Source organism: Ornithorhynchus anatinus, chromosome X5 (assembly GCF_004115215.2).
Source record: "Ornithorhynchus anatinus isolate Pmale09 chromosome X5, mOrnAna1.pri.v4, whole genome shotgun sequence".
NCBI lineage: Eukaryota > Metazoa > Chordata > Mammalia > Monotremata > Ornithorhynchidae > Ornithorhynchus > Ornithorhynchus anatinus.
Window position 1 is genome coordinate 54,327,184 of NC_041753.1, and position 14,238 is coordinate 54,341,421.

Sequence of the window (14,238 nt, forward strand, 5' to 3'; positions counted from 1 at the left end):
AAATGCCATGATTATTATTGTCGCCAGGCCCAATACTATAGTAGTTTAAAGCACTCGTCTTGTTTTATGCCGTCGTGTCATCTGCGACCCCTGGAGACGCGTGGACACATCTCTCCCAGAACACCCCACCTCCATCTGCAATCCTTCTGATAGCGTATCCATAGAGTTTTCTTGGTAAAAATATGGAAGTGGTTTACCACTGCCTCCTTCCACGCAGTAAACTTGAGTCTCCGCCCTCGATTCTTTCCAATGCCGCTGCCGCGCAGCATGAGTGAGTTTGTAGCAGATCGCCTCCCACTCGCTAGCCGCTGCCCAAGCTAGGAATGGAATGGACAGGCCTCTGCTTGACTCTCCCTCCTATAGCCGAGACTGGTAGGATACTGGAAACTCTCCAGATGCGACCCTGAGAGGGGTTTAAACCACTTAGACGATGGATAAGGATAATCCTTTGTGGAACTCACCTCATTTAATAAGGTTTCTCTAACCAACCCCCCCCGGGAGGACCAAATTTCTGAGTCCTTGAAATCTGGTGCATAATATAGCAATCAATGGTATTGAATGCTTATTGTGTGCGGAGCCCTGTATTGAGCATTTGGGAGAGTGCAATACAATAGAGTTGATAGATGCACATCAGATTTCAAGGACCCAGAAAATGATTAGCTGCTAGAAAACTCGGCCTATCTGTGCCCTCGCTGCCCAGAACTCAGCATCACTTGATGTTACAATAGCTTTTCATGCTTCACCACGCACCAAGGTTTGAGCCGGGCAGGCCTGAGCGTCAACACCGTGGCTGGCACGTTCATGATCTTTTCTGAACCCTACATAGACCACCAGCTGCCTCCCTCCTCAGTTCTGCTGTTGTTCAGGAAATTAATCCTCCAGGAACAAAGCCTTCTCCTATCCCCTGAGAGGCGCTTAACATTCAATTCAGCTCTCCCCGAGTCGCTCCCCCCCCCACCACACACGTACACACATCCGCGTACAGCATGAGGCAAAGACTCGCCAATCTTTTCCGAACAATGGGGTCTCCCGAGTTGAGCGGGAGAAGCCCCAGCAATTGAGCCATTTAAAAATTAGGCAGGGAGGCAGCTTGCTGGGGACTCTGTCGATCCCGGCTCTGGAGAAGCGGAGCATCACTTCGGCAGGGCGACGTAATTTTCATCATTAACGTCTGCACGGTAATCCTGTCAGCTTCACCAGGCCTAGCTCTCCTTGGTCAGTTGAAGAAAAGTGAGCTCCGGGAGTGATTATGGGCCTAGGACTTCCCACCTGCCAGCTATCGAACAGGCTTTTGGGATCCTACATTGGTTTCTCCATTGGTTCACCATGACCTCTCCCCTCCCGGCCCGCCTCCGTGGTCCAGCTAGATCCTGGGAAGGGGCTGTGATTGGCAGATGGTGTCAGCCTCCAAAATAGGGCCGAAAGAAGGGAAATACCAGTGAGGTTTTCTGGGTGAAAGGGGCCAGGTGCACACCCAAGATGGTGAGTGTAAGGCAGAATGAGAACTCCCCTGTCCTCCAACCCCATGCAAAAATCTTCCGCTCTGTATCATGGTAAATTTTCTTCTCATGCAGGGCGGACCCATCCTGCTAGGAATGAGAGATTGACTGCCTGGAGCACACGACTGCTCCGGCAACTGATGAAAGAAACTACTGACTCCTTTGATCCGAAAAACGGATGCATATTAAAACACATTTTTGAACATGAGGCTGCTCCACGATCCCCCTCCTCCCACACGCAGCATGGGAGTGCAGACTTGAGAAATGGAAAACCCTGACTGGCGGTTTGACGAGTCCGGAACGGAATCGGTGGATTGGGCGCTTGACAAAATCCGGATTGGATTTCAGGAAGACCAGGGCGGCACCCAAACCTGCTGCTACATGCACACTCAGCCTACCCAATTAAGTATGCTTGTCACTAGTCCACACTTAAAAGACGCCCACCAATTGTGCATAGGATGACCGAACCGATGGGAACCTGGGAGGGGTGGAACATGCTCGTTTGGAATAATTTAAGAGGCATAATGTGCTTCCTGCTTCGGTGGTGTGAAATCACTTATTTATGGTTTCCATTCAGGTCCCGGTTTCCAGATAATCCCACTTTCTAAGAAATCCCCCTTGTGAATGTTTATCTTTGAAATCAAACTGACGCTGGCATCTTTTGTTGGCTGGTGCGTACATCAAGGCTGCGTTCTCCCCTGCACGTTTTCCTCCCTCATAGAAATGCACATTTAAGTCTCCCTCATTAATTAAGCGACCACTCCTCCCTGAAAGAGGACCTCGGGGGTCTTCCACAACAATCGGAGGGCTTGTTCCCCAAGGATCATTTGCCAAAGTTGCATCCTCCTGTTTGCCCATCCCAGGAGAAGCACCAATGCCAAATGGGAGGGACGGGAAAGGGCAGACCATTAAAGAGCCCGGGGAAATTTTACCCCAGCCCGGCGAGGGACGAGGTAGTCATTTTCTTAAACGCTAAAGCGTGGCCAAGCCAGGACAAAGCAGAGGGACACACACAAAGAGGGAACTGTGATGGAAAATGGTTGGGAGTGGTGTGGGAGGGAGGGCAAGGGAGAGCGTGTGCTAGGAGCTAGTTAATTAGTGTTTAATAATTTGAAGAAATAAAAATCCATGCCGTGTAGGTAAAATCACTGACGCATTGATGCGAGGAATAAGGGAGGGATCTCTGAAAGAAACATGTATTCCTAATACACCCACGTAATGATGGAGTCTCCGGTCAGGAATGACTGACAAACCCGGGCTCTCAGAGTTCAGGACGGAGAGTCTGTCCAGCGGAATTGCCGATCGACCTAGTGGATTGCTCGGTGCCACGGGAAGTCCCCCGTCACTTCCGGTCACGTTCCCACTGGGGTACGGAGAGCGGCGAGAGAGTGGGTAGGCCTCCCCCAAGGTTACCGATGACCTCCTTCTTGCCAAATCCAATGACCCCTGCAGTATCGTAATCTTCCTCGACCTCTCAGCCATCTTCAACGTTATGGACAACCCCCTTCTCCAGGAAACAGTCCTCTCTCCTGGTTCTCCTCCTGTGTCTCTGGCCACTCCATTCTCAATCCCCTTCACTGGTTCCTCCTCTGTCTTCCACTACTAATAGTGTATTAGTAATATTACTATAGTGTATTAGTAATTAGTATACCAGTATAGTATATTTCCCCATGGATAGTGGGAATATCCACATGGATGATTCCCCAATCTATCTCTACGCCCCTGACCTTTCTCCTCTGCAGTTTTGCATTCCCTCCTGCCTTCAAGACATCTAGACTTAGAGAAGCAGTGTGGGGTAGTGAATAGGGCCCGGGCCTGGAAGTCAGAAGGTCATGGGGTCTAATCGCGGCTCTGCCGCTTGTCTGCTGTGTGACCTCGCGTAAGTCGCTTCACTTCTCTCGGCCTTAGTTACTTCATCTGTAAGATGGGGATCGAGACTGTGAGCCCTACGTGGGGCAGGGACTGTGTCCAACCCGATTTGCTTGTACCCACCCCAGCGCGTAGTACAGTGCCTGGCACACAGCACTTAACAAATATCATCATTCTTAATTATTATTGTGTCCGGCTGACATAGCAAGTTTAAAATGTCTGAAATCAAAATTCATCTCCTCACCCAAACCCTGTCCTCTCGCTAACTTTCCTATCACTGTAGACTACACCACCATCGTCCCTGTCTCATAATCCCACAACCTTGCCATTATCCTCGATTTTATCTCTCTCATTCAACCCGCACATCCAATCTGTCACCAAATCCTGTCAGTTCTCCCTTCGCAACATCTCTAGAATCTGCCCTCTCCTCTCTGTCCAGAGTGCTACCCACGCCGATTCAAGCACTGATTGCTTCCCGCCTTGATTACCGCATCAGCCTCCTTGCTGACCTCCCTGCCTCCCGTCTCTCCCCTCTCCAGTCTACTTTTCTCTCTGCTGCCCAGGTCGTTTTTCTGAAAAGATGTTCGGTATGTGTTTCCCCACTCCTCGTAAACCTCCAGTGGTTGCCCACTCACCTCTGCACCAAACAGAAAGGCCTTATCATCAGCTTTAAGGAGCACGACCAGCTCTCTCCTTCCTACCTTATCTCGCTGATCTACTACAGTCCAATCAGCTTGCTTCACTCCTCTAATGGCAACCTATTCTCCGTACCTTGACTTCATCTATCTCACTGCCACCCCCTTGTCCACGTGCTGCTTCTGGCCTGAAACCACCGCCCTCCCCCCCCACCCCATCTTCAAATCTGGCAGTCCACCACTCTCCCCACTGTCAAAATCCTAAAATCTCATCTCCACCAGGAGCCTTTCCTTGATTAAGCCCTCATTTCCCCTATCTGTCCTCCCGTCTGTGTCAATTATGCTGCCCCTTAAGCGCTTTGGTACTCACCCGGCCCCACCCGACTGTATTTGTGTACATATCCTTGTTTATTCTCCTATTTCACTTAGCTGTAATTTATTTCAGTGTCTGTCTCCCCCTGCAGATTGTAAGTTCCTTGTGGGCAGGGATCGCGTCTACCAACTCACCTGCAGTGTACTTTCTCGAGTGTACAGTACAGTACTCTGCACACGGTAGGTGTTCGATAAATACGATTGCTTGATTGCGGGGGACAGCATATTCCGAAGTGTATATTTGGTCTTTACCCGTGTTAGCCATCCGCCTTCAAAGCCTTATTAAAAGCACATCTCCTCCCCGGGCCATACCCGACTAAGCCGTCATTTCATCTTCACCCACTCCCTTCTTCGTCACCCTTGCGCTTGGATTTGCTCCTTTTGTTCACTCCTCCCTCAGCCCCACAGCATTTTTACACAGATACGTATTTCACTCATTTATATGAATAGGTGTCTCCCCCTCTAGACTGTAAGCTCACCGTGGGCAGGGGTTGTATCTACTGACTGTTAAATAGCACTCTCCCAAGAGCTCAGAGTGCTCTGCACACAATAAACAATAAATATGATTGATTAACTACAGACAGATCCGGGACTGGAATCCAGATTTTCAGATCAGTGCTCTTTCCACTGCTCTGGTTTAGGTCATGGTTATTCCTTGTAGTAATGCAATTCATAACCGGCATAAGATTATGTTGCTCAGAGTAGATAGATGCTAGCAACAGATAATACTAATATTGGTATTAAGCGCTTACTTTGTGCCGAGCACTGTTCTAAGCGCTGGGGTAGATACAGGGTAATCGGGTTGTCCCACGTGAGGCTCACAGTTGATCCCCATTTTACAGATGAGGTAACTGAGGCACAGAGAAGTTAAGTGACTCGCCCACAGTCACACAGCTGACAAATGGCAGAGCCGGGAGTCGAACCCATGACCCCTGACTCCGAAGCCCAGGCTCTTTCCACTGAGCCACGCTGCTTCAGATAAAAGATGGCTTTCATGATTTTCATGGTTTATTATGGGCAGGGAATGTGTCTGCTCACTGTTGTGCTCTCCCCAGCTTAGCACAGTGCTCTGCACACAGTAAGCACTCAATAAATGCAATTGAATGAATGAATATCATTTAATAACTTGTGAATTACGCAGACCCTGTGAGTGGAGCACTGCATCATCAGAAACTCAGGATTAATGAACAGTCTTCATATTTTTTACTTTTCCTTAGGGCACATCTCTAGCCAAAGTAAAGGAAAAAGATGACAATTCAAGGGAATCTAGATCAGGGGTCGGGAGCCGACCCCTCCTCCCACCACCGAGGTTCCCTGCGCCCAGCATGCTCTGTGCATACCAGGCTGGGGATAAAAGCTGCTCTCGGACTCCTCCGTCCCCGCTGAGATTTGAGTCTATGTTGTGTATTTGTGTTGGGTTTTAATGTTTCGTCACTCCCGATGTGTCTGTCTCAAATCCCTTCTCCCCACTTACACCCTTAGATCGTGAGCCCCCCAAGGGGCAGGGACCAATGACCAACTCCCAGCTGTGGATTCTCCCCCAAAGCTTAGGACAGTGCTCTGCCCACAGTGATCGCTTACAAAACATGATTACTGCTTCTCCTCTGACCGTCGGGGTACATCTGGCTCTTCTTAGAATCCAATGTGTCTGTCGAGTGTGCGCGTGTATGTGTAGTCCAATATTTATTTTGACCTCTCTAGCTGTAAACATTTTTTACATTTCTCTCTGCTTTTCGAGTATAAGCCTACTGGGAGCAGAGAACATATTACTTTGTTATACTGTATTTCCCAAGCACCTACTACAGCACACTGTGCCAAGTGGGAGTTCAAAAAATACTACTACTGCTACTAACGTGGAGGATTTTCTTGAACAACGCTCAGCTGCATTTTCTTTAAAATACCCAGAATTATGTACTCAATTATAGGTGGGTAGTGTAGCCACATTCGTGGATGTATATTGAGGCAGAGAAGCGCCATAATAGGTGGTTGACTTGTACTTAGCTGCAGAAAAATCTACCTGTTGATCCTCCCTGCTAACCCCAACCTGGCTAACCCAGATAAACTACTGGCTTTCTCTCCCCATCCACCCATGCTCCATCCCCCCACTCTCTTTAAACTTATTCCTTCTCCACTTGATCCCCACCGTTGCATCTTATAAACTGCTTTCCCATTTCCCCGTGACCTCTGTGTGTGTCCTTTGCCATCTTTCTCTCCTTCCAGCGCCCCGAGCCAGTGTCATCAAGGAGACTGGTGTTGAAAGTCAAAACTGATGTGTTGTAAAGCAGGAACAGAGTGTGAACTTAAACTGAGAAATGCTGTGAGTGTCAACATCTGCTATGTGAGACTCCTCCCCTGCCCTGGATGAGATCACCATGTGGCCAGGTGTCCCAGGTTGGGCGGGGGGGCCGGGGGGGGGGGGAGATCACTTGGGGAGCTGTCAGAAGGGATCCAGGAGAAAAGCAAATCAACCTTCACTTGGTGAAAAGCCTTAGAAGCAAAAACTGGAAAAGAAAATCGGCAAAACTAGAAAAATCACGCAGTTCCGTGTACTAAGGAGGAGATTCCAAATGTTCTTTACCTCAGACCTGCTGTGAGCAAATAATTTTGCTAGTAACCCATTATTGGTCATTAATTTATTCAAGTCCTTCGTGAGCTAATTGATCTTTTCAGCCTGGGATAACAAATTCTACATGTTTGCCACCTGTCAGGTGAAAAAGTGTTTCTTCGGTCTGTTTTCGATGTGCCTCCCTCAGTGGCATTCTGATGCAGTGGGATTTGATCGACAATTCTGTGTTCACCCTGTTGTCCCCTTTTATGATGATGTGGGCTTCATAAGCGCTTAGTGCAGCGGTCTGCACACAGTAAGCGCTCGATAAATACGATTGCATGAACTGAAAGAACCCAAGTCCCCTCTCATGACACACAGAATGTGAATAATGGGGGTGGGGAGGGGGGTTCTTTGGCTTATGTTTGGCATGCCTCCTTTCTGTCCAAGGATCTTATTTCGGGCAGCACTCAGCACCTCACCGCTTGAAAGTGGATGATTAAGAAATGCTTTTTGACAAGGGTGTCTATCCTAATTTTTAGAGCGGTGTTTTCCCTGGATTGACCAAATCCCCACCCCCAATCTGCCAGACCTCAGCCCTCCCTATCTTCAATCGATCAATCAGTAGTAATTGGTGCTTACTGCGTTCAGAGCACTGTACTAAGACCTCGGGAGAGTACAATAGAACCGAGTTGGTAGACGCGTTCTCTGCCTACAAGGAGCTTACAGTCTATAAGCACCACCTCTGCACTTATATATTTCATCCTTAGCACTTACGTATCTCATTCCTACCCCCAGGACATAGCTACGAGTGCATATTTTTATTTGTACATCAATGATTTATTTGGTGTTTTCATCCTGACACATTTGCATTATTTCCGGCTATATTTTTCTCCCTCCTGCTCCCACTATTTGTAAATAGTTCTTGCTTGTCCGTCCACCCCACGAGATTGTAAACTCGCGGGGAGCCGTAAGCAGGCGTCTTGCTCCTGCAGTACTCTCTCAAAGTGGTTAATACAGAGCTTTGCCCTCAGGTGCTCAGAAAATACCACCAGTGATCAATCGTATTCACTGAGTGCTTACTGTGTGCAGAGCACTGTACTGATAAAAAAGCTACACGACTCTCCTTGAGTCTCCTTAGTCCAGGCTCTTTCCATTAGGCCATAGAGTTTCTTTGGTTGTGGGGGGGCAAGAATATGCAAGAATCGCTTCTTATCCAGGATGGATGGAGAATCTCAGGGGCGGAAGCAATCAGTCATAGTTATTGAGCGCTTACTGTATGCCGAACACTGTATTAAGTGCTTGGGAGCATGCAATATAAAAGAGTTGGTAGACACATTCCCCGCCCACCCTGAATCAAAACTTTCTTGCACCGAGCCATAGCAGTAATAGGACCCGATGCCGGTGGACCACAAGCCCATCCAGAATCCATCGGAAAACAGTTTACACCCTCGTTAGTAAAGGGAAACAGAAACCAGAATAATGATCGTGTAATAGAAGATTATCAAACAACAATGTCTTCAGCTTGGAAAATAAACGTTGAAATAGCTCCTAAGTGCTTTTCGAGCAGCAGGGGAATAGTATATCTGATAGTATTCCTTTTCAATTAACACTGTCTCTTAATTATTTCCACAAACTATATTAACATAACCAAGTAAAGGGAGGGCCAAATGTTTAATTTTGGAATCTTATTATTCATCTCAGTGGGATCTTTTCACCTTAAAAAAATTCCATTTTGAAAATGTCTCTCCAATAGTTAGAACCCCAAAAGCAAAAGAGGAAAGTGGCCAAAAGATAATTTGTATCATTGCAAGTAGGACAGCGTGAACCCGTAGCTAGTCCTCTTTCACAAGCCTTCGCTACCCCAAGATAAAGCAAGGGTCAGTGCCCTGTGAGGAGTTGAATTTGGTTTTAATCTCACACTCTCTCAGATTCAGTACCTTCCTCTATTTTCCCCTGGAACCGTCTAGGGAGAAAGAACTAGAAAATGCTCTTTTGCCTGGCCTTGGTGAAGAGATGGGTTTGTGTCGTTTATATTTACTAGTAGAACTTCAAATGTCTTCGGATGTGTGACTGTGTGTTAAGCAAGCTCAACAGCCTGTGAAAGTAAGCCACATTATGCTTCATGCAGAGCCAAGCTCATCCAACGAGGTAGGTCTCGGCAGCCAACCCCAAATAGAGATTGACAGCAGTGATTGAGACCGGGCAGGGGTTGGTAGCTTTGTTGGGCAGAAGAACCAAACGAAATGAAACCAGTGGGCAATTAGTGCTTAAAGAGCCAATCGGACGATTGATGCCCTCACCACGTGACTTGGGATGATTATGCAACTAGGCTTGGGGAAATGTGATGATATCACTGAGCCATACAGCTGTTTCCTACCAATAGCTGCTGTTCACAGGGGAGAAGAAAGGGAGAAAAAAAGGGAGAAGAGTGGGGAGAAGAGGCATGTGTCATCTACAGATAGCACCTCTCCTCTGCAATTTCGCATTTCCTCCTCTGCTGTGGCCACTGCTTGAATTTCACCACCGTTATTATTATTGTGATTATTATCATCCTCATCATTACTACTGTTGTTATGGTATTTAAGCCTTCCTATGTGGTGAGCGTTGGCCTAAGCGCTGGGGTAGGTACAAGTTAATCAGGCCAGGCACAGTCCCTGTCCATTCTGAGGTTCACGGTCTAAGCGGGAGGGAGAACAGGTATTGAATCCCCATTTAGGAAGCAGCATGGCCTAATGGATAGAGCACGGGCCTGGTTGTCAGAGGACCTGGGATCTAATCCCAGCTCCGCCAGTTGTCTGCTGTGTGACCTTGGGCAAGTGACTTAACTTCCCTCAGTAACCTCATCTGTAAAATGGGGATTCAGACTGGGAGCCCCATGTGGGATAGGGACTGTGCCTAACCTGATTCGCTTGTATCCATCCCAGGGCTTAGTACAGTGCCTGGCACATTAGAAGTACTTAAGAAATACCACAATTATTATTATCATTATTGTTATTTCACAGACGAGGAAACGGAGGCACAGAGTAAGCTTTGCACACAGTAAGTGCTCAGTAAATACTACTGAATGAATGAACGGAGAAGTTAAGTGACTAGTCCGAGGTCACATAGCAGGCGCACGGCAGAGCCTGGATTAGAACCCAAGTCCTCCGCCTCCCAGGCCCATGCTCTTTCCACGCCGATCTTAAATCCGCTGGTCCCAGACCTGGCCCACTTGGGAGCCTGCCATAAGTGCTTGCGGTGCCCAGCCAGAGTCTGAACTTATTCCCCGGCCCAAAGCCTTGCTGCCCAGGACTTGGCCCACTAGCAGCGGCTACAAGGGCATACGCAGCACTGGCCATGGGGGGCTGCTCTTACTCCACCGAGGTACAGGTTGGTTGAGTGGACTCCTTCCCCGTTGGCGGCAGCGAGCGGCTGAACAAGTGGGGCTCGTGGCCCAAGATGGAGCCGCCATTTTGGTTTCCCCTCAGCCCCTCTCCAATTCACAGAGGCAGGCAGGCCCAGTCAGTCAGTAAATCAGCTGTATTCATCGAGAGCTTACTGTCTGCAGAGCACCGTACTAAGCGCTTGGGAGAGTGCAGTAGAACAGAATTGGTAGGCACGTTTCCCTGCCCGCAGTGAGCTTACAACTTAAATAAATTGCAGATATGAACGTAAGTGCTGTGCGGCTGAAGGAGGGGGTGAAAAAGGGATGCGAATCCAAGTGCAAGGGCGACACAGAAGGGAGTGGGAGAAGAGGAAATGAGGACTTAGGGAAGGCCCCTTGGAGGAGATGTGCTTTTAAAGAACGTCTCTCAGAGTGATCGTCTGTCAGATATAAAGGGGGAGGGAGTTCCAGGGCAGAGGAAGGACGAGGGGCAATGTAGGAGGAATGAATGTTTTAAAGCCAGTGATAAGGAATTTCAGTTTGATGCGGTGGTGGATGGACAACCACTGGAGGTTCTTGAGGAGCGGAGAAATGGGACGGAACGATTTTTTAGAAAAGTGGTCCGGGCAGCAGAAGGAAGTATGGATTGGCGTGGGGAGAGACAGGAGGCAGAGAGGTCAGCAAGGATGCTGATGCAATAATCCAAACGGGATAGGATAAGTGCTTGGATTAATGTGGTAGGGCAGCTTTTAGCGATGTTGTGAAGGTTGAACAATGAGGATAGGTATAAATGAATTCATAAGTTCATAAAGAGAAGCAGCAGAGCCTAGTGGAAAGAACAAGGGCCTGGGAGGGAGAGGACCTGTGTTCTAATCCGGGCTCCACCACTTGCCTAATATACGAGCCCGGGCAAGTCACTTCTCTGTGCCTCAGTCTCCTCGTCTGTAAAATGGGGATTAAGTCCCAGATGTAAATTCGCTGTGGGCAGGGAATGTGTCTGTTATATTGTTGTGTCGTACTCTCCCAAGGAGTTAGTAAGGTGTTCTGCACAAAGTAAGCGCTCAATAAACTGATTGATTACTTACTCCCTCCTACTCAGACTGAGCCCCGTGTGGGACAGGGACTTTGTTCAATCTGATTATCTTGTATCTACCCCAGCGTTTAGTACAGTGCTTGGCACACAGAAAACACTTAACAAGTATCATAAAATGCCTGTTTCTATGATAAAATTAGTTTGGATTTACAGCATTTTAATCCAAGATGCAATTTTGAGGAACCAATCGTGTTGTATGCTTGAGGTTTTCATTTAATTTTTTGTTGTTGCTGAAAAAGAACCTCAATTCTTGCTTTTGAGTCTTGCCTTCCAAAGCTTGGGGATGATAAGAGTCCTCTGAACATCGTAGTTATTTAAGAAAAAAATTGTTGTGAAAATAAACAACTGAGTAAAACTAAACTAAGAAGAATGCAGCTAAACTATTAAGGTTAAAATAAGCAGTATGGAACTCTTTTGAAAATAAATTTTGTAGGGTGGTGCATTTTTTTTAAATATAAATGCCCACACTATGGAACACGCAAAAATGCAGGAGCAACTGAATGTCTTTGAAAAGATAATTGCAATGCTGGCAAATGCTACTGCCTTTAAATACATTTCACCTCCTTTTCATAGCTCAAAGTACCACTTTAGTTAAACTATAGGATTCTCTAGAAAACCTGCCAGTTTTTTCTTGAAGCATTTTTCCGGCTTTACAGTATGTGACACTTTCCATAACCTTTTGACAGAGTGATGGGGGGCGGGGGGGGGCGTCCTACCTCAGGAGCATTAGTGCTAAGGGGTAAAATGGTGTGAAGAGTACTACTTGTAGTGGTAAAGGTGTTTATTGCATGTCCACTGGGTATGACCTCCCTGCCTCTTGTCTCTACCCTCTCCTGGCCACACTTCACTCTGCTGCCCAGACCGTTTTTCTAAAAGATCCCTTCAATCCACATCTCCTCACTCCTCAAAATTTCCAAAGGTTGCCCATTCACCTTCACTTCAAACAGAAGCTCCTTAAAATCAATCGGCGTTAAAGCACTGAATCATTTTGGCCTTTCCTATCTTACCTCACTGATTCCCGCGCAGTTAGCTCCTCCACCACCAATTTACTCCGTGTACCTCAAGCTCGTCTAACTCACTGCCGAACCCTTGCTCGCATTCTCCCTGTGGCCTGGAACTCCCTCCCCCTCTCCCCCCCCCCCCCCCCCCCCCCCCCGTATCTGACAAATGATCTCTTTCCCCACCTGCAAAGCCTTATTAAAATCACATCTTTTCCAAGAGGCCTTCCCCAACTAAGCAGCCATTTTCCCTACTCCCGCTCCATTCTGCATTACCTGTGCACTCGATTCTGTTCCCTTTGAAGCACTTGATATTCACTCCACCCACACCACTTATATACATATCTGTAATTTATTTTAATCTAATAATATTGATGATGGTATTTGTTAAGCGCTTACTTTGTGCCAAGCATTGTTCTAAGCGCTGGGATAGATACAAGGTTATCAGGTTGTCCCACATGAGGCTCACAGTCTTAATCCCCATTTTCCAGATGCGGTACCAGAGGCCCAGAGAAGTTAAGTGACTTGCCCAAAGTCACACAGCTGAAAAGTGGCAGAACCGGGATTAGAACCCTCGACCTCTGACTCCCAAGCCCGGCCTCTTTCCACTAAGCCACGAATACCTCTCCCCATCTAGACTCTAAGCTCCTTGTGGGGAGGGAACAACTCTAAACTCTGATGTACTGTACTCTACCTGGTACAGTAAGTTTGCAGAATAAGTGCTCAATAAATGATGATGGCATTTGTTAAGCGCTTACTATGTGCCATGCACTGTTCTAAGCACTGGGGGAGGAGGGTACAAGGTAATCAGATTGTCCCACATGGGCCTCACAGTCTTAATCCCCATTTTACAGATGAGGTAACTGAGGCACAGAGAAGTTAAGTGACTTGCCCAAAGTCACCTAGCTCACAAGTGTCGGAGCCGGGATTAGAACCCATGACCTCTGACTCCCAAGTCCGTGCTCTTTCCACTGAGCCACGATGTTACTGATTGATTGATTGATTGATTGATGAACATGCTCCCTACCTACCAGGGAGTTTACAGTCTAGCAGAGAGAGACACTTAAATAAGTTTCACCTGAGAACTAATAGAGCATTCATTCATCCAATAGTATTTATTGAGCGCTTACTATGTGCAGAGCACTGTACTAAGCTCTTGGGATGTACAAATCGGTAACAGATAGAGACAGTCCCTGCCCTTTGATGGGCTTACAGCCTAACTGGGGGAGAGTAGGGGAAGCAGCATGGCCTAGTGGAAAGAGCATGGTCCTGAGAGTCAGACTCATCCCTAAAATGGGAATTCAATACTTGGTCTCCCTCCCATTTCCAGCCCTGAACTCTCTCCCTCTCTCCAGTCTCGCATCTCCTCCTGCCTTCAAGACTTCTCTCCTTGGATGTCCTCCTGGCACCTCCCACTTAGCATGTCCAAAGCAGAGCTCCTTATCTTCCCACCCAAACCCTGTCTTCCGCCTGACTTTCCCATCACTGTAGATGACACCACCATAATTCCTATCTCACAAGCCCGTAACTTTGGCGTTATCCTTGGCTCTTCTCTGTCGTTCAACCCACTTAATCCATCACTAAATCCTGTCGGTTCGACTTTCACAACATCGCTAAAATCCACCCTTTCCTCTCCATCCAAACCGCCTCCATGTTAATACAATCACTCATCCTATCCCTCCTGGATTACTGCATCGGCCTCCTTGCTAACCTCCCTGCCTCCTGTCTCTCCCCACTCCAGTCCATACTTCACTCTGCTGCCCGGATCATTTTTCTACAAAAAAAATTCAGAACACGTCACCCCGCTCCTCAAAAAAACTCCAGTGGCTGCCCATCCGCTTCCGCAACAAACAAAAACTC

General features: G+C 47.6%; 1 non-coding gene across 1 annotated transcript; it reads right to left on the reverse strand.

Annotated features, from left to right (window-relative positions):
* Positions 1 to 275: 275 nt before the first annotated feature.
* On the reverse strand, positions 276 to 413 carry LOC114808348. Its single transcript, XR_003756194.1, has one exon. It is a non-coding gene; the product is annotated as a small nucleolar RNA SNORA7 (small nucleolar RNA).
* Positions 414 to 14,238: the final 13,825 nt, after the last annotated feature.